Here is a 21,455-nt window from a genome sequence, read left to right as displayed (position 1 = left end):
CAGTACTTAGGGTGCTGCAGACACGTAAAAAGGTTCTTCTGATGGATGTAAATTTAAAAAATATATGTGTTTTTATTCTTATGATTGTACTTGAATGACCCTGTCTGGGATTGACCTTAAGTCCCAAAATATAGTCATAATTCCATGCTCCTTTATGTGCCCACGTACTTGCAGCCACAAATGGTCTCCCAATATCACTCCTTTTCCCAGCTCCAGTACGGCTCAAGCCACAAAAAAAAAGCCCATGTGTTAATTAATTCTTTTAAGAATTAATATTTCTTTACAACACAGATAAAATAAAGAGAAGACTGCCTCACAGGCTGCATAGAATAGTGTAAAGAACAGGCACTGCATGATGAAAGCTGTGACATGGGTGTGTTTGAGAGTGGAAAGCCAGTAAGAATATTTTTGGAGATCTGAACTGGGGGGAGGAGCAAGATTTAGTGTTGCTCCATCTTTATTCCTTGTTGCAGTGGAACGAAACAAGAGGCAATCAAACTGACAGTAGAGAAACAGTCTGTGAGATATTATTTCCAGAGTCCTTCTGGGTTGTCATACTTTCACAAATGTATATTTCAAAGTATTTGCTGCCTATCTCCATATATTTCAAATCTGCTCTTTCTTTTGGGCTCTGCCTTGTATCTGGTCACAATCTTTCAGGATAAGACAACAGTAATCTGTTAACATTTAACGTTTTGCTTTGTATGTATTCTCCATCCATGCAGTAAATCAGCAGGTGTTCCTTGAATTGCTGGATGACATGTAAACTTGTAACTTTGTAGGAAGTGTGTAGTGAGGAATTTTCAAGATTTTTCTTCCAGGTTAGCAATCTTTTTTCAAGTTTTATTGAAGTCTTCAGTCTCTCTGTTGTCTTGAAGGCAGAATATTCTTCATTGCCTGTACATAAAATCTTTCCTTCCTAGAAAAAAGGATTTTGAAGATATTCTGAGAAAGTTAGATTGTTTGTTGCATGTTGAAAATAATAGGTGGGGAGTTTATTTTAACAGCAAATGTGACTCAAATTCAGTTTATGAATATTTTTTCAGTTAATCTGCCAAGGCAGTAGAATAATAAGTATGTCAGCATGTGACCAAATGGACCTTAAGTATCAATAAAGTGCAGGAATAGTTTGTGATGATACCGTATAAATTAATGCATTTTTGGCATAAGGCTGGCTTCAACTTTATACCAGCTTTAACTTGGACATGCAATTCTGGCCTCCAGCAGAGTTCTCATAGTTACTGTTTCGTTCCAACGGTTGTTGATACTTGTCATGAAACAACTGCATCCATTGGGGCGATGGGGGGGAACAAACAAAACAAACCATACCACGAAAAAACAAACAGTGAAAAAGCCTGTCATTGATAACTTGTAAGAGAAGTTAATTTTATTGTATAGCAGTATAGCATGCTATTGTAGAAATGAATCTATATATGTGGGTTGTTAGACTACCTTGTTTTCAGGAAATCTCAAAATTTTCCGATGAATGAGAAGTGTTAATTTGTAGTGCTAAACTGCTCTCCTGCACTGCAGTAAGTATGCTTGTAATCTGTGCAAGTACTCTATATCATCATTTATCTGGGCATCTGGTAGAGATAAGGGCAGATGAGATAAGCAGTCAGCCATCACATTTTCAGTTTCTGGTTCATACTCTGTCATACATAAAAGGAAGTATTCTCACTGATCATCAGGCAATTTGCATTCCTGCTCATCTGAATCCTTTTATTGCTAACAGTGTCATCAAGGAGCTGCGAACTGTATGCAGTTTGAATCTATATACCCCCAAATTTTTTTTCCAATTTTCCACAGCCCGTAAACAATATACCGATTCTTTTTCACAAGTGGGATACATTTTGTGAGCTGCTTCTCCTTAAATGTTCCTGTTGGTTTGTCTTCATGGGTTTGAGTAGGTGTGAAGCCAGCTCTGTTGTCTTGTCAACCACTGTCATAATTGCAGGTAACATGGAATCAAACTCTGAGTGCTTGTCTGCTCATGGTGAAGCCTTTAATCACACTGAAGCTTTTTGTCTACCCAAAGGCAAGTTGGGGGTTTCTTGAAATAAATAACCAAACAGCTAAACATATTAAAATGCAGGTAGGAAATAACTTCACTAGAATACCAAAATGGAAGAGAATCCAGTGTTTATTATCTGTGGTGGAATGTGGCCATGGTAACAAATTTCCGTTTCTCCTGAGAAATAATGGCCCTAAGAAAGTCAGCTGTCTGCCTGAAGCAACATTTGGCAAAGTTCAATTTCAGCCTTTCAGTCTTGTGGCATTGCAGAATGAACTATGCATCAGGAATCTTTTGAAGCTCAGTAACACCCAGGTGAAACTGGACTTGACAACGGTTATTAAGAATTATGGACATCATTTGTCCAAAAAACCACTTGATGTTGAAGCAAGTTTATATAGCATGCACTTAAAATAGAAAAACCCATCACATATAACAAATGCTGGGACATTTTTGCTGCCTTATGCAGCATAACTCATTGATGCACAGTATTGCAAACAAAAAGTGCAACACATCTTGACATTGTGGGCTTCTACAACTGCTGCTCTGTGTGTCTTTCAAACACGGCTCTAGCTTAACCTGGTTCAGATATAATGATTGAAGCCTGTCAAATTTCAGCATGGATTTAAAGGGCAAGTGCTCCTACTTGTGAAAACCACAACTTTTAAAAGCCTTGTAACTGTGCTGAAGTCGAGTAGGTTTATTTATAGGTGGAAGTAGACATATCTCTTGTACAACTGTCACTCCCTTGCTAAATTTCTATATCATATACGTGAAAACTGAAAAAGGGAATGTTAGTCTGTTGCAGCAAAAGGCTTAGAAATGTTTCATGTGGTCCAAGCAATCTATTTTGACTTCTTGAAAAGGAAGAGATAAGCCATTTAAATGAAAAAATCATGACATAATCATAGCATCTGGAATGGGAAACGTCTGAATTTTCATACTGATATATGAAGCCAAATGCAGGCTCCACAATGGGAGCCTGGATTATTCTTAATAAAAGCTAGAATTCAGCTACTTAAGATAATCGGTCACCAATTTTCTAAATTCTGCCTTCTGATGCTTAATGTTTAATATTAAAAATGCAAACAAAAGCCATTTCTGCAATTCCACTCAGTAAATAAAAAAAACTTGAAGAAATCTAAACTGAAAATCTGTAAATAGTATGTGTTAAATTATGTTTTCAACAAAAGTATAACACCATAGACTTACACGCCATTATGTCTTATAAATTATCTGATAGTTTGCATTAAGATAATAAATTGAAACAAAACAGTTAATCTTAAGTCAAATATTCAATACTGAGACAAAGAGCTATAGATGAAAGACAAGTGTTTCTGCAAGTAATTTCCCTTTTCCAGATCTACATGTATGTTTTAAATTTATGTATATTAATCTGTCTTTTTATGGCTAACCAACAATTACTGAGTCTAAAGATACCCTACGCTGTCTTACAGATGCAGGTGGGTATTTTATTTTTTTTAAATATGAATAGGTGGTGTTGGGTTAATGGAATTATTATCACTGGATTAGTGTTCCTCCCATTTAAATGACTGAATTTTAACTGCAGGTTTGTAATATGTTACCCTTGTACAGTGAATTGATTTTTCTAGAACAGTTTCATTTACTTGAAAAATGTCTAGCCTTTTAATGAATGTGAATTACAGTACATTTAGATTCAATTTTCAAATAATTTGTTTTAACTGTGTAACGTTAGTGTGTCACTATTCGTTACAGAACATTTTAAGAAGCAGTTTTAATTATTTGGAAAAAGTATTTTACATGCCAGTGAAAGTATCTTGTAATTAAGAGTAATATCCATATTTAAATAATGCTGTAATTGCATTGTATATAATTGAAATTTAACTAAAGCAAATTACTTTTTTGCCCCTTGAAGTCCTAAAGCAGTTCTAGTGTAGAAAATTGTTAATACTCTAGCAAATTCATTTTATGTATTTTTGTGTATATATATTTCTTTCATGAAATTTTCAGTCCTCTAATACGTATTTCCAACAACTAATGGATTGGCCACTGCTAGAAGTGGGAGAGTGGATTGGCATTGTGACTATATATTAAAGGATCTGAGGTCAAGAGGTGCCTCTTTTCCCTACGGCTTTTAGTGTAACTTACTATTGTTCACACAATATATAGAGCCAGTCCTTGTAATATTTTTATCTAATCATGGGGAAATGATTCTTTAGCTTGCATCCAAAAAATTGGGAACTGACTGTGCTTATGGGGTCTTCATTTTTAACTCCACTTCTGCATATGAAGCACAGTGACAACTGCTGAACAAGCTGCAGCAGAAGCTAGGGATTTCATGCTTCTCTTTTGTAGCCTGGGAAATGGGTGAAACAAAGTCCTGGGCTGTTTTTATGACTGACTATTGGGATTAGCGAACTCCACCTCTATGGTCATTGAAAAGGGTAGCATTTGAAAGTTTTCCTCTCCAAAGATGGGATTACTTTCTGTTGTTCACCATACAAGAGGCATAAGGAAATCTGAAGTCCATCAGTTCAGAATCTGCTCTCTACTGAACGCGAGAAATTTTCTTCAATCAGATAAGCTCTTAGTAGTTTTACTAGTCAATTTTCTCTGCTGGGATGTTAGTTTTATCATTTTATCTTTTTTGATAGAACAAAGGCTTTCTGATTACATTTTAAAAGGTGTAACACATGCAAATAGTAGACTTATCCATGTAACTTTTCATCAGCTAACCATAAAACTAAACGGTGTGATGTGGAAAACTTTACAATTACAAGATAGATCCCAATATGTACATTGAAAGAAAAGGAACTGCAAACAAGGTGTTATCCTGCCTTTAAGGTGCACTTTCATGCACAGTCTTTGGTATTTCTCTGCAAATTGTCCTTCCAAAGCTAACATACTTGATATATTTTGGCAACCCTGAGGAAATCTAAATGGGTCCTCAGACTTCTTTCTTCATCCAACAGGCTTTTTTCAGTGGTTTTTTAAACTGTTTAATTGTCCTGGGCTGCTTTTTTTTCTTTTCATCTTGACTGGACATGGATGAAGATGTAGGGAACTGTATATAGCTAAGCCTACACAGAAAGAAGGATGTGACTAGATTTCACAAATGGGAAAGAATGTCGCCAATATTCCATTTAATTGCTTTAAAGACCAAATATTCACTTGTAATTGGGATGTCTAGAGTTATCCAGCAGTGTAAAATCAGAGCTAGGCTAAAATACACACAGGTTTAAAGATTCTATTTGCAACTGGAGGGAAAAAATGGTAACATCAATAATAACTTCCCTTGCCCCCACCCCAACCGAAGAGCTTGAACACTTTCTGGCTGATACTTATTTAGATTGAGTAGAGGTAGAAAGTTCATTTCCAGTAATGGAGCTCATGGAATCCAGTCAATGGAATTAGAATAAATGCTTCTCTATTACTGTGCTTATCTTACAGTGGAGTATTTCCTCATTATATTAAAATTCTCACTGCATTAAAATAGTGATGTCATCCAGACATACACATCAAAAAGTTCTATATCAGAAGTTTAATTGTTGTGACCATCTGAAAGATAAAATAACACATTCACTTTTTTAGCTGAGCCCACTATTTTTAGGTCCCACTTTACCTATTTCTCAGTTCAACAATACAGTTCAATAATAATATTAAGAAAATATGATACTCTTGTAATGAAATAAATTATTGGAATCGGACAGATATGGTAGCCTGTAGTCAATAACTTTTAAAAGTAGAACAAATCTATGTCTTTTATGAGTGTATGGAGTTTTGACAAAAAGAAAGAAGCATTATGTTGCAGTAGCCTTCCCACTTTCTGCTCCATTTTTCAAAACTTTGAGTCCACTGATGTTTAATATCCTTGATATTATTAATATGGCAGAAAATCCCACTGGTAATCTTAACTTTATCATTCATTACATTTTTAACTAGGCAGCGTATAGGACTAGTGAATATGACTTTCTCCTACAAGTAAAAAGCTTTTCTAGATTAATCTGATAACTAGTACTAATAGATCATTAATTTTTATTTGGACTAACAGCAGATTATAAGCTTCTCTTATACCTCATCTTCCCTTTGCCCAGAAAAAGATTACAGTATAACACAAGGTAACTTTGGTTTGTAGGACTTCATGATTAGGAAAGAAGTGGTATTTTTCACTAGAGTGGTAGCAGGTAGTTTATTTATGTGTCCCTTACTGCTACGCTATCAGTTCTTGAGAATAGTAACACCTTCAGCAAGCGTTACACCGCATTTCTTACTGTTGTACAGTATGGGTTACTGCTAAAGGTTCCGACAGAGGAGATGCAATGGTTTCAGTGGAAGTGGTTAAAGTCTTTTCTGCTCTTTGCTGTTCACACACCCTTTAAATCATTAGTACTTCTTCCAAAGCAGCAGCAGCAGAGTGCTTATGAGCTTTTTATATTTTTAAAGGGTTTTCTTCATCTTGTACATATGGACTTTCCCTTGGCTTGTGTGGTGCCTTTGAAACTGCTGATCTCCCTTCGTGGTTACCTCCCTGCCCTGCAATTCTTTCGGTAATCGCTTCAAGATACCTCCAGGAGTCACAGCTCTTTTCCCGTTTATCCCTTGCTCTTGGACTGGGCAGTAGTTTGCTGCTGCTGGCCTCTGCTGGTGACAGATCAATGTAATCTGCACGTTGCCTCTTGTCTTGGGCTCTGTTCACAATCTGCTTGTTCTAGGAAGCAGCTGTAAAAATAGTTTCTTCTCCTCTTAAGGATCTTCAATCTTTTGAGTCATAAACAAAACAAAATGGACAAAATTTTCACTCCTCCTTGAGGTTCAGTGCTCTGTGCACAAGGCACAGTTGGATTCGATCTGAATTTGTGGTACTTGGGCTCGTCGTGGTTGTTTATGAACTTGACGATGGTACGTCTGTGTGCAGCCATTTGAAGTGCAATCATTTCCTTTGAAGGTGAGAAAGTGCAACTCAAAGTAGGCGATGAGTTTTACAGCTAATTACTCATGTGTACACAAATAAGGCTTTCCTGAAGGGTAACTATGTGCCTTGCGTAGACAAGCTCTGCAGCACAACCGAACCCTCGGGCTGCACATGAGAGTGTATATGATCTCCTGATATAAAGATCCATTTCTTGAAAGAATTCAGTGGGAAAACCCTGTAGACTTCGTAGGTAAAACACTCTTCATTTTGTAGTGGAATCTCTCTTCAACAGCAATGAAATGGCAATAGGGTAACATACCCTAGATCATCTCTGGCTCTTGCATTTGCTGTACTCTCTTACTTTTCTTTCGCTGAAGTTTCATCCTATGTTTAAAGAGACCTTTGAAATTAAGAATGAAAAGGAAAGGCTTGTCTGTTTATTTTTTTTAATATATGAATTTAGAAGATATTATAATTGTAGTATTTCTCCCTGATTCAGCTTATTGCTGAACATATAACTAAGTACACAAGATGTTTATATGCATGTACTGTCATATACTGTTAAAGCTAATCAAAGCTTGTACAAATAACTGTAGGCATCTTCTAAATGAACTTCACTGCAGTTTTATACGCAGTTTTGTAACTAGTACATTGAGGTAAATGTTATCATTTATAATTTACTGATAGTTTAAATTCCCCAAATAACAACATTGTAGCTAAAATATGCTGAACATTTATTTCACTGAAAGTTTGTTTATATAAAAGGAGACAGGTGTTTATAAAGGAAAATGAGTGCTTATAAAAACTACTATTTACTATTTTTCATAGTAAGTAGCATCCTCATTCTTAGAGTAAAAACAGAGCTTTAGTTCTAGAACTGATAAGCAGTAGAAATGTTGGTGTTTCTTAGATTTAAAATCACACATAACATACCTCTTTTTTTTAATAAAATTTGTCATAAAAACGTTAACTAGATATTAAATATTTTTAAAACTTCCATGAGAGGTCTGATGCAAGTTACTTGATAAACCTGAGCAATGCAGATGAAAATTCATTTTATTTGAAATACAATTTAAGTAAATCTTGTAGATTTGGAACAGTAAAAACAAGCAAGTAAACAAAAAAACCCAAAGCCCTGAACACTCTATTTATATCCTTCCATGGCTTTTCAAACAAACGCACTCTATTTTTAATATTTGAAAATGAAAGCTTTACATGGACTGAATTTCTGATCTGTTTGGCAATTCAGGTTGACCTGCAATGACCAGGAACTACCCCTGTTTTCAGACAGTAAAATACCTTTAAAACATTAGCTTGCCTTAGGATGCCTCCATCTGTGTATCAAAATGAGAAAGACAATTAGGGTGGAAATTGTGTTGGGTAATGTTGTTGTCTAAAATTTAGACATCTATATCTGAGCTACTCTCTCAAACTCCATTTTTAAGCAGATAGAGAAGTACTCTTCAGATATGCTTCCTCTGGCATCTTTTTGTCTGCATAAAGATGAACTGAATGACACCTACACATGTCTGTTATCTCCATTGTATGCAAAAATAACTTCTAACACCTGTGATATAGCTGCTTCCATTAGGGATGTCCATATCCACACAGAGGAAACCAAAGCTTTATGTTACTAATCCTTCATGAAAATGTACATTTTTGTAATGTTTTGTTTGTAAACCTCCATGCCCTGATTCACATATGGTATATTGTGAATGGTTCATAGTCACAGTATGGCATGTGTGTATTTTCAAAGTGTAGTTATGTCCCTTTTTGGGAGATAAGGGAGGGTTCAAAATGTGTTGGAAAGTATTTACAGTAGCCAGTGAAAAGCTAGATGGATAGCACCAGCAATCAAAATAATTACGTGGTCCCAACTAGGATGGCATTTGGAATGGCTAAGTATCATGTGTGTCATTCCTTCAGTTATTGAAAAACTCTGAAAAGCAGGAGTTACCCAAAAGTCATTCAGACCAAAAGAAGGGTCATTATTAAAAAAGATGAAGAATGTTTATCTAAGTGAGCTTAATCTACACGTGTATTCTCATTGTTAAATCTTTTCTGCTTTGCACTGCTGCTTTTATTAGAATTACTCCTATACAGTGTGATGACAGGGAAGGAATGCAAGTCCCCTTGTTCTGCTGAAGTACATAAAAACTAGTGTGACAGTGTGAATAAGGGTCGGCCAAAGCAGCAAACAAAACCAAAACAAAACAGAAAAATGAACCAAATGACCAAACTGTTTCAAGCACTTTCAAATGTGTTAAAACTTTCTGATGCTTAACACTTGTTTGGAAATTTTCTTTGTTAATTTCTATGCAATTGTGGCTGTATCTTCTTGTTTTTTCTCTTTTTGACATTTTTAAAAAAATGATATTTTTGTGGTAGAACTTTTGCAGTGATGAACTTTCATCTCAAAAATATCACTGCATTTTATTATTCAGACTTTTGAAAAATGGCTGAACTTCTAAACTTGTCATGTACAGTTAATAATCCTTGTTAAAGAGCAGGTCTTCAGCTGAATTCACACGAGAGTCTTCAAAGTCTCTGTAAAATGGTGTGTGTATTACTGGATGTGGTCAAAAGATTTATACCATCCTGATTGGTGTAGACCCCAACGATTTTCCTTTCTTATATGAAAATAGGACATGTAGACCCTCCCATCTGAACGTGTTTGCTGCTTTTAAGTCTAAAAATTGTGCTTCTAAGTTACAAAGTGTAAAATTCTGAGGGTGAATAATCATAGACCCACAGAATGGTTTGGGTTTGAAGGGACCTTAAAGACCATCTAGTTCCAACCCCCCTGCCACAGGCAGGGACACCTGCCACTAGACCAGGTTGCTCCAAGCCCCATCCAGCCTGGCCTGAACACTTCCAGAGATGGGGTAGGCACAACTTCTCTGGGCAAACTGTTCCAGTGACTCACCACCAATAAATGTAAAATGTGAAAACTGAATTGATACAATTCAAAACAAACATTAAAACCTGATATAACCCTACCTTATCTTGGCACTTTTGAATTGAAGAGTTGAAAGGTTACCCTGGCATACTAAGAACACAAAATGTTCACAGCTGTAAGAGTACAGGTTTTATCTAAGCGGTGGAAGGATGCTCCTGTTCTAGGAGTTTCTTACTTTCTGAATTATCATATGTTTAAAACTCATGTACATAGGGAGAAAACATAGTAAATGGTTTGACTGGGTTCATCAGAGCATTACATGATACTACATGGTTATTGCGTTTACTGCAATGTAAAATTTCTTGAAAGTATCAGAAAATTAAGTGCTGTTGAAACAAAGTTTGGAGGAAATGTTCTTGTTACATGGATTTATTTACTATGGGGAGAAGAGCAGGAATAGACAATTCTGAAATAGTCAGAGTCCCATTTATGCATTTTCCCAAATGAAAATTTCAATTTGCTCACCAAGTGGTTTTCTGTTTAGAAACTTGAGCCCAAAATAGATAATTTAGAAACCAAATAAGCATAAAAATCTGAAACTGGCGAGGTGCTGGTGTTTTTCTTTAATAGACAGTGGTTGTTATTATCACACAGTATTCCCAGAATTTTGACTTTCTGCCCCGACTTGGTACGAAATTAAAAAAAAAAAGGGGGGGGGGGGGGGGTGTCAGTCTGGACATACTACTTTTTACCCGTCATAGGAGTAGCAAGCTCTAGTTATTCCAGAAGGGCTCTAGTGTGTAACATAAATTTAACAGGTGTTCTGCATGACTCACAAGATCCTTAAAGATCAAGAGCCTTATGTTCCCCCTTGTGATACCATTCCTCCATCTCATTTTAGTTTATGGCACCCTACCTTTAGGACCATTATTGGAATTTTAGGTACCTTGGATCATGCAATTGAGGTACAGACTTTACAAGGATGGCGAAGCAAAGACCTTTATTGTTAGTTAGTTACAGCTTTTCTAAGTCTATACTCTGCGCACGTGCTGCTAAAAACTTTATAATTGGGCAAACTCTACTGTCCACGTGCCCAGCCGCAGTTCACCATAGGCTTCTCTCTGCTGTTCATGCTGTTTCCTTATCTCCTAGAGGTGAGATCACATTCCTCCTTTGTTTCTGTTTCATCCAGGTTTCTTCTCATACTCCCTCAAAGTTATTTACTTCTTTGCTGCAGGATCACAGCTGCACCATGTTAAAGCAAGGTCACAGTTGTACATTATCAATGTCAAACCCACTGTCTCCATGCTCTATAATTACCCCTTTTTGTTTTTCAAAAGCCTGCTTTAACATGTTATGGACTGTTCATTCCTTTTTTTTTTTTTTTTTTTTTTTTGTATCACTTAATTACCAATTTTAGCTTTGTTTTATATATACATTTGTACATTTCAATCAGGTTCACAGAATGTAAAACTTTTGTTATCACTGCATTTCATATAGAAGTCAACATGTAGGTTTATGATTACTTATAAGAGCATGCAATAAGCTATGGAAATTTTATGAAAATATTTTAACAGAAACTTTTAATCAAATGAACATGAGAAATTGTTTGACTTGTAAACTCTGTATATGAGCTGCTATGAAACATTTTTGATCCTAAAGAAAAAGATAAAACATACTTAAAAGCTCTTGAAATCTTACAATTGGGCGAGTGTTCCACTGTGCCTCCATTCTAAAGCATGGAAGTGGAAATTGTGTAGAAAAAAGTTTTACTTTAAATATTTGTTCAACTGTTATTTCTGCTTTTCAAAGAACCTGAAAGCATACAATGAAAACTCAGAACTAAACAAACAGCTGAACAGACACATTTAGATCATTACTGGAATTAAATGCAGAAGTTAACTACAAAAGTTTCTCAAAATGATCTGGTTGCTTTGTGGGTTGTTGTTTTGTTCTTATATACATAGAGAACTATATACAAACAGGGAAATAAAAAAAGTTGAGCACTCAATTATAATTTATGAACAAAATTCAGAATTTCATTTTATCTCAAACTGCTTAGAATTAGCTTAGGTTGCAGTTGTCATCCGAACAGCTAGTTTCCACATTTTACCCCTTAACTGGAAAACACACATGATGAAAAAACATATTTCTAGAAACAGAAGAGTAATTGGAAAAAAAATTATGTTTAATAAGACTCAGAAAAACAATTGTAAAGTAACTTATCTTTTTTTTTTTGAAAGCCAACAAAATTTTATTTAGTCAATAATTACAGCATTAAAACCAGGAAGGTTTCATGCTACAGGCTACAGCGGCTCGGCAGCTTCCTTGCTGCTAGTGCCTGGCTTTAGACCCAAGTACTGCAGCAGGCTGTGGAGCTCCTGGCAGCTCGCTGCCATGACTAAACAGCTGACAGGGGACCTCTTTCATCTTCTCCTGCATCTCTTTGTGGGTTCTCAGCACTTTCTGGACATGCTGGAGCCTCAGCCCCAGCCCTCTGATCCGCTCCAAGCGCTCGTCAGAGAGCAGTGGGTTCTCATTCTCTTTCTTCAGGAGCAGCAGCCATAGTTTGTCTGACTCCTGCCCAGCAGGACTGTCTCCTGGACATGGGCAGTGTTCACCTTGGGCTCCTGCCCTTGCACCTCCTTCCACAGCACCTTGGACTCTGTCTCCATGTGCTAGAGTGCACAACTCAGCCGAGAGACCTCTTCCTTCAACCTCTTGACTTCCCCACTCCAGCTGATGAGTTGCAGCATCTTGTCTTCCTGCTGTTTCACTGCATCCTGCAGCTCCTTCTCACTCTCTAGCTTGCCCCTCAGTGCCTTGTTCAGCTTGACAATGGTGGCAGCCTGGGTGTCCATCTTCTCCTGCCTCTGAGATGTCACCGTTTCCAGACAGAGCTGCAAACTGGAGTTCTTTCTCTGCAGTGCCTTGAACTTGCTCTGCTCCAGCTCCTGAATGAGGAAGCTCATCATGGCAATGTCGGAGACCATGGCTCTCAGCTCCTTCATGCTCTCCAGCACACTGGTCTTGGGCTCTATTTGCTTTCGTGTCAAGGCAGGTTTGTCCTTGGTAAAGGCATTTCCACCTCCAATGGCTTCATTGGCATCTTTTGCCAACACAGCTTTCAGAACACTGCCCACAAAGGAGCTCCTGGCACATTACAGGGCACAGGGGGCAGGGGTCCAGGCACAGTGGAGTTTCTGCCAGCTTTGTGTCTGCAGAGCCACGGGCCAGGCTCCACTTCTCGATGGGGCATCATCAGCCTCCTTTCTGTTGCTTGTTAAATGCGACGAGGCAAAGGTTGTGTGGCTGGGCGACCATGACCTGATTTAGGCTATGATCAACTAAATGCTGAATACAGAAAAAAAGGCATGGGAAACATAAGGCAAACATCAATAAGGTAGTTAAGGCAATTATAATGAATTCTGCAATATTTTGATCCATGGCCCAAAGCTTCCCAGCTGTAAGAAGAGACCAAAGGCATCCCGCCCCTGGCTCTGCTGCAGATCTTTAAGTCTTAAGTTTTGTATGCATTCGTGAATTGATTCAGAGTGGTCACTCAGATTCACGCAACACATCCCATCAAAGTCTTCACACCCATGTCCCTGTGCAAACAATAAAAATCAATAGCGGTTGGTTCTGTAGCAACATATGACAGACAGAATTGACATCTTCTTACAAGCCAGAAAAAGTAGCATTTGTAGTATTACTTTCTTTAGCAAGCTAACAGCCTCATTTATGAAGCAAGTTAAGAGCGTGTACTATTCCTGCAGAAGAGATTAGAGAAGCAAAAATGTGTTGCACTGCATTTCAGAACTCAGCCTGAGAGTTACAGGACGCTGTGCGTTCTGCATTGTAAACATTTGACACATGTAGGAGTTGCAATTGCTAAAGTGCTGCAATGTCTGCTTGCAACCTGCATTGGCATTATCATAGCTAGTTGTTTTAAATGCAACCCTCGAGCTTCCTCACGCTTGACTTTTTGCAAAATATTCTGAAGCCAATCAGTAAGGTTAGTTTATGAGTCTCTAGTACCCTGCAAGACTGTAGCAAATGACTCACTAGAGGCTCGCCCAGACTCTGGTATCTGGACTGCCTTAATAGCCATCTCCTTCATTTGCAAATAGTCATCCCTGGGACACCTTGTCAGAGTCACAGAATCGGCATATTTATTTTCCCCAGCCAACTGCTCATAGTTAACAGCAGTTACCTGATTAAGGTTTTCAATCAAGGCCACTACACATAGCTCACAAAAATCAGATAACCACATCATATACTACGTCTGAGTTAGTACCATACAAAGCAATGACTTCCAATCATGCGGTGCACGTGTATAAGGCTCTGCCCTTGATTCAAGAAGGGGCACAGCAAATGTACTATGAATCCCCCCTTCCTGCACTGCTTTTCTTAACTCTTTAACAGCCTCATATTGCACAGGCTGCCACTCTGGAGGTTGATTTGGCTGACAAAATACTGGACATGCCATAGCAACTCCCAAATCCCCTCGTTCAAGCGCTTCCTGCTTGCATTCCTGCCACTGATCCCCCGGACCCCCTTTCACCCTCCCCAAAAACACAGTCAATGCATTGAGCGTGGAGGAAAAAGGTCTGGTTCATTTTCTGGATCTATAGAACCTGGATCAATAGGCTTATCAGTGTCAATGGAATCTCTGTCTGAGTTGTCCTGTTTCCTCACTTGGTCCTGTGCTGTGAGGGTCACTGCAATCAGTGACAGGAGCTCTGGGGGCAGAGGAGGTGTGGACAGAGTCACCATCCTTGATGTGTGAAGAAGAGTCACGCTGTCAGTGGAATTTACAGCTTCCCCTGGTTTAGCACTATTAATAGAATAAGTCCACACTTGGCAGAGTAGTCAGAAGTCCCCTTCTGTGGCAGCATCATACAATCGTCTGCTGACCACTTGCCAGGCAGGAATTTGCGAAGTGGCATCAGGTGGAAAGTCTGGCACTTTGTCACGGATACATTCTAACAGAGTCACTAGCTGCGGACCCATCACAGCTTGTTGCTGAGCTGCAAGCAGCCGTTGCAATACGTCCAGGCTGCACTGTTGATCTTTGGATAGCTTCCCTCCCGTTGTTCCCAACTGCTCACCTGTTTTGTAGGTGATGGGTGCACAAAGTTTCTGTGGATCTTGGTTCAGTCAGGCTACACCACTGGTTTGGGGCTCCATGAGGCTCTTTAAGCGCCACATTGTCAAAGAAGAGGTTGTCATAGAATCTCCCTTTGATGCTGCATTAAGTAGTATCTTTCCTGCTTCTTCCCAAAGCTGAGTGTGAAATGCTGTTGTGGCATCCGCAGTGTGTCCCTGCTTGCACAGCCAAGCAAGCAAAAGTTTCACAGCTGCTTCATCGTTCTTCACCCTTCTCCTTTCCAGTATTTTCATCATTATGTCCCATATAAATTTTTCTTCATTTAACATATGCGAACCCATAACCTCCCCAGCTGCTCACCTGTAGAGGTGCCGAGCTCTGAACCGAACAGGTCTCTGTACTGCTGCTTTCTTGAGTTCAGCTGGGTGTCATCACCAACCGCTCTATGGCTCGTGGCTTATTGACCACCACATCGGGGTCACCATTTGTGGCAATTGAGGCAGACTTTACAAGGATGGCGAAGCAAAGACCTTTATTGTTAGTTAGTTACAGCTTTTCTAAGTCTATACTCTGCGCACGTGCTGCTAAAAACTTTATAATTGGGCAAACTCTACTGTCCACGTGCCCAGCCGCAGTTCACCATAGGCTTCTCTCTGCTGTTCATGCTGTTTCCTTATCTCCTAGAGGTGAGATCACATTCCTCCTTTGTTTCTGTTTCATCCAGGTTTCTTCTCATACTCCCTCAAAGTTATTTACTTCTTTGCTGCAGGATCACAGCTGCACCATGTTAAAGCAAGGTCACAGTTGTACATTATCAATGCCAAACCCACTGTCTTCGTACTCTATACGCACCCACTTCTCATACTTCTGTGTACCCAAAGGTGAATGCATTTATACCAAGTTTCCTCAGTATCTAGTAGAAAAATGTGTTACATGAAGGCTTCAGTTTGTAATTTATCTTTCACTATTATTTCCTCCGGGCCACAGTCACTCATTGAACTTTGGGTAAATGGCAGTTCTCTGCTGGGGACTGTTTTGTGATAAAACAAAAAGGTGCTGCAGTACTTAGCATCGCACATTTAACAAGTATGTGATGCCAGGAAGGCTAGTGGTTGATTTTTTTTCTTTGGCTTAGTTTTTGGATTTGGTTTTGTTTGTTTTTTTTTTGTTGTTGCGTTTTTTTTAAGTGGTGGGGTTAGTTAATAATTTCAGCTAGCATGCCACCTCTTGGGATTTCAGGTGGCTGGGAACAGTATTTCAGAAGCAGCTGGCATTCTTCCACGTAAGGGTGCTGAGGTTAAAGTGGCATGCTCTAGGTCAATGCATTTTACCTGTGTGACTGGAAAATAGCAGCAGATGTGAATGATGCTAAAACAAGACGGTCTGGCACTTCATGCGATCAATGATTATACGGAATTAATAGCTTGACATATTTGATCAAAGGGAAAACACAAATTTATCAGACCAGGGATGGCCAGTAATTGCTGCCACCACAAGCTTCAGCATCGGCGGGTGAAGCTACAGCTGCTGGCAACAGAATTAACCTTCACTCTAGAGGCTCTCACGATGATTTAGATTTTGTAAGAATAGCATAAATAATTCTGTTTAAAATGAAGCCCATGGAAATCACACTGTAGCAACACAATTTTGCCAAGATGGAAGTCTACAATGATAGAAAGACAATAGCTTTTCAGAGAGGGAACAGCAGGACAGCTTATATGTGAGTGGTTGCACTGAGTCTGCCAAGAGAGATCTAATTCCATCTTTTTCCATCCAGCTAAATTATGTAGCACAAGAGGTTTTGTAAACTGCAGAAGCATTAATTCAGATAGCCTCCTACATACTGCAGGGGAGAATCTAGCTGTGCACTGGGAAAGTCTACAAAAAACAGATATGTAAGCTAAACTCACTGATAACACTTTCAGTATAAAAGGGTTTTTTAAGCACCTGATGTTTAGCAGAAATCAGGATTTATATGGTGGAACACATTTTAAAATCAAACTCCTCAGTGATTTCTCACTGCAGTTTGTATATCGCCTCCCGTACTGCAAAACTTAACACTGGGCTAGAAAATGGCCCAGTCCTTATTACTAAGGAAGATTTGGGCTACAGAGAAGCTAGTCTCCATTATCAATTTATAATAACAGAAAAAATTGAGGGGGAAAATCCTATTCCTTACTGCTAGCATACTGATGAGTAGAACATCATTTTAATGCAAAATACAAAATAAAAAGGAGAAAAAGATACAATATGTCATTTAAACTTGAAATATATGTTTGTTCTTAAGAAACTGTTAATAAAATTTCTGTATAAAATGTCAAGGGGCAAAAAGGAGGGCTAGAAAGCTGAAGGATTTTTTTTATGCATGATCATGAATTGCAATTTGTCTGACTCTTATTTGCATCTCTTTTGAGAGAGAAGAAATAAGCATGTTTCCTTTTGAGGTCTTAGTTTAAAATACACCCATAGGGGATTTAAGTCCCAACAACAGACTGGAACATGAAAAACAAATAGTATTTTTCATCTGAAGATAGAAATGTATCTCTATTTCCTCTGATGTTCTGATGTAACATAAAGGTCATTGGATTTTTCATAGCAATGCAAATAACAAGAAGTCAAAGCAATTAAAGTCTGCACTGAACAAGAATCAAGTACTGACATGTATTTTTCATTTACCAGGAAGTAAAAATTAAAATGGCATTATGGATTTGATTAGTAAAGAGATAATTATTTGCATTTGCAACACTTTTAAATGGTTGGGGGTTTTTTTTGTTTTTTTTTTGTTTTGTTTTTTTTTTATATATATTTTCTAGAGTTTAGGTTTTTTATTTGCCATTCTTATGTTTGTTAAAGAACGGGAAATTATTCTAAGCTGATGTTAGCCATTTATATAAACTGGCATTCATAGTTTCTTAATCTGTGACAATTTTGTTAAAAATTACTATCCCACCATTCCAAGTAACATGGAGATGACATTGTGTGGCAGTTTGTTTCTTCATGATCTACTGAAATCTATTAACAGTATCTCAAATGAAAGACTTTGATTCCCTGTTGTTAGAATGTTTCCCAATCTAGACTGAACATCATCTACCCTTCCTTCAGATTTATTTCTCTGTGAAGTATCTCTTGAGCCAGAGAAATAAAAATGCACATGATTTACGTTAGCATGCAAGTGCTAGGATGATCTTTACAGAAAATATAATACTTTTCCTATAAATTGAACTCCATCTAAATAGCCGTGCATTATAGGTACCTGACCCTGCAAGCCTATTGCAAGGCTTATAACTTGAAACTCTTACATCTCCTGTAGTCAAAACGTGTTCAGTGCTGAATTAGACACCTTGTTCTGCAAACAATGAGCGTAGAGGTTTTAAACTCCCTCACAGAATCTCTAGCAGTCAACAAAAAAGTTGTCTGAGATGACAGAAAGTGCATGAGAGGGCAATGGGGTTTGAACTCTTAGGCTAGATCTTGAGTTTTTGAGAACTAGTTCTTTATGAATTAAGCTTATTAAGAAGGAGGCAGGAATTCAGCTGTTGGGGGAAGGCCATAGATTCTAAATCCTGTATCACACATGCTATGAAAACAAATTAACAGATAAGCTTTTGAGCAAGAATGAATGAAATTTATTCTTTTGGGTTTGTATTGTATCAGTGGATATCTGGGAAGGAACCGTGAAAGCATATCTTGGAATGGTTTCTACAAGGCTGAGGAATGGGTCTTACCGGTTGAGCTGAGTGAAAACATAAACCCATACACACAAAGCAAATCCAGCCAGCCTTAAGGGAAGAGACTCCAAGACCTTTAACAAAGGGGAAAAAGCACCAAGGGGCATTAAGTCAGTTGACTGATCTTCTGAGGAATCTAAATTTAATACTTAGGTATTTTAGGTACCTTTCAGATATCGTCCTTGCGTGGATCCAAATCTTTCAGTACTAGTTTTATGTGAGATTGATATTATATGCAATTTAAAAGTGAATGAAAAAAAGAAAGTGCTATAAGAAAAATCTCTTTGCTTAAGCAATGCCTGATCCTTGAAAGTAATTTCTTAGTATATTTCATTATTTCCTTCTCTAAACAAGGTCTTTACTGACCAAAGTAACTGATGACTTTATGGAAGTTCTAACAGGGACTTACGCAGGTTCTAGAAGGAATTCAGCAGTTATGTGCCTCCTACGTGTATGAAACATGGTGGTTGGCACATTGATTGCTGTTCTAACAGTGTGTCTGAATGAAGCTGTCACAATCACTCTAGAGCTAGTTTAGGAATTTCTGGATTTTCAGTTTTCCAAACCTAGGGCATATGTTTTAGTCTTTGCAATCAATGAGATCTCCTTGTATCCTTCAGCATGAGAACACGAAAACAGAATGTGAAAGGAAAAAAACGTACTGAGACTGTAAAAGCATATCGAGAACCTCAGGTCTGATTTTGCATAAAACCAACCCCAGGTCAGGAAACATACTCATGCAAAATGTGGACTTTGAGCAATAGTTTCTGGGCCAGTGCCAACAAGACTATAAAAACAGCTGTAAAAGCAAAACACAGGTAAAGAAACAACAACAAAGGAAAACCCTGAACAAAGAGACACCAAAACAAACAAACTGAACTCATAAACACCTAAATTGTGCCCTCTGGCAAAACTCCATAAATATACCTGTACTTGTCCTTTCCCTTCCTGACCTTTCAGGAATAGAAAATACATCCCATTTCTCTCTCAATAGAGACAGTTCAGTAGACAGCTTCTTTACAATAAGCACCTTGTATTCAATTGTGTTGAATTACAAATGGAAAATAACATACGCTTTTAGAGATTAAATATTTGCTTGTTGTTGTCATTGTTGGGATGGGGTTTTTTAATTTCCAGTAAAACCTATTCACTTTGAGGCCTTTGCCAAGAATTAAATGGGCTAGGAAAAAGTCTGTTCATTTTTTGATGATGGTTAAAACAGTTACCACTCATTTATGACTATTCTAAATGATATGTCTCCTTTTAATAAATGTACAAATCTTCTTTGACTTTTATTCCTGTACTTTCTGACTTTATATCATTCATTAATTCCATTGGAAGGAAAAAGCTGATAAGAAAAGACATAAAGAAAAAATGTTATTTTTCAAAACCCTATTTTAATCTTAAGGGAAAAGGAGCAAAGTAAATCCAATTTTAGGCATCCTATCCAATTCTCCACTCCTACTGTTGAGTTTCTAATTGAAAATATTTCCCCAAAGTACACGATATTAAAGCAATGATATGGGTTAATTGGAGAATTTATTGGGTGGTGATATGGAAAAATTAACACATATCACTGTGTAATTCCAACAATTTTCTATGACAATCTTATGATATCACCACAATTTTAATGTAGAATAATGTAAGCTTTTTTATATATCAATTAAGGATGACATTTCACAAGCCCCAATGGGAGTCACAAACCCAGATTCCACTGAAAGTCAGTGTGACTTGACTTCCAGCCTCCTACAGCCCCAGCAAAACACTTAATTTGGCGTTTTGTGTTATACCCTCCCACATATAAAAGGAAGAGAATAGAAGAAACTCCCATCATCAAACCCCTGAGTTCTTCAGTTATCCATGCACTGGGTTTGGGATAAACATATAGCACAGACAGAGTTTGAAATGTGTTTCAGCACTACCCGAAGTCATCTCTTGGCTTTCCTCCAAGTTTAGGTCACTTGGAATGACAGAGAGGGTGGGTGTCTTGTTACATAAGTATCAGGGAAAACCCTGCCGTATGCCAAATTTATTGGTTTTTTGCTTTTTTTTTCAGTGACACTGTTATAGGGTGTAATAAGCATGTTCCTTTCACCCTTTATCCTTCTCAGTTTGAATCTTATACACTAAATAAAATGCTGATATTTAAACTTTCTTTTCTTAACTATTCTTAAGTGTATTTTGAATGAAGAAAAGAAAAGATAAAACTGAAATAGGACATAACCCTAATTTTGTTTTCTAGTCCAATGTGAGAAGAAAAACATCCCTGACTGTACTTTGATTTCTCAGTTTAGATTAGATAAATAACTGCTTGGTTCTGTTCACTAGCCCTTCCTTGTGAATAATGGGCCATATACGATTTATTTAAAGAACAATGTGCTCATGTTTGTCTGAGATGACCCTTATTGTTAAATTGAGGATGTATTAAATCCCTGAATGGGTGACACAGGGAGTGTGCTAATTGTCCAGGCACAAGATATGTTAATATTATTAAGTTGAAGATGTACTAAATCCTTGAATGAGAATGTGCTAATTGTCCAGGCACTAGATATGTTAATTTGACGATATACTAAATCCTTGAATGGGTGACATAGGGAATGTTGTGCTAATTGTCCAGGTGCAAGATCTGTTAATGAGTTCCCGGAAAGTTAATGAATAGACATGAGTGACTTGTATAAAGAGGGGGCTGAAGGGTTCCTTTGGTGTGCATGACTTTGGTGGAGCGATCCCCCATGCACCCAGCACTGCCGAATAAAGATAACCTCCGCTCGCTCGTATATTGTTAAAGTGATTATCTCTCTTCCAGTCCT

The 21,455-nt window shown here is 37.8% G+C and overlaps 1 long non-coding RNA gene across 1 annotated transcript in view; it reads left to right on the top strand.

The window, feature by feature from the left end:
• The first annotated feature begins 7,030 nt into the window (after window positions 1–7,030).
• Window positions 7,031–21,455, top strand: part of LOC308066301 — a 30,271-nt gene continuing 15,846 nt past the window's right edge. The window contains exon 1 of the long non-coding RNA XR_013929126.1: window positions 7,031–21,432. This is a non-coding gene — a long non-coding RNA (uncharacterized lncRNA). The remainder of the gene's footprint in view (window positions 21,433–21,455) is intronic.

This window comes from Falco punctatus, assembly GCF_963210335.1.
Source record: "Falco punctatus genome assembly, chromosome: 6".
Taxonomy (NCBI): Eukaryota; Metazoa; Chordata; class Aves; order Falconiformes; family Falconidae; genus Falco; species Falco punctatus.
The sequence above is the reverse complement of the archived record's forward strand: the minus strand, read 5'-3'. Positions and strand labels throughout refer to the sequence as shown.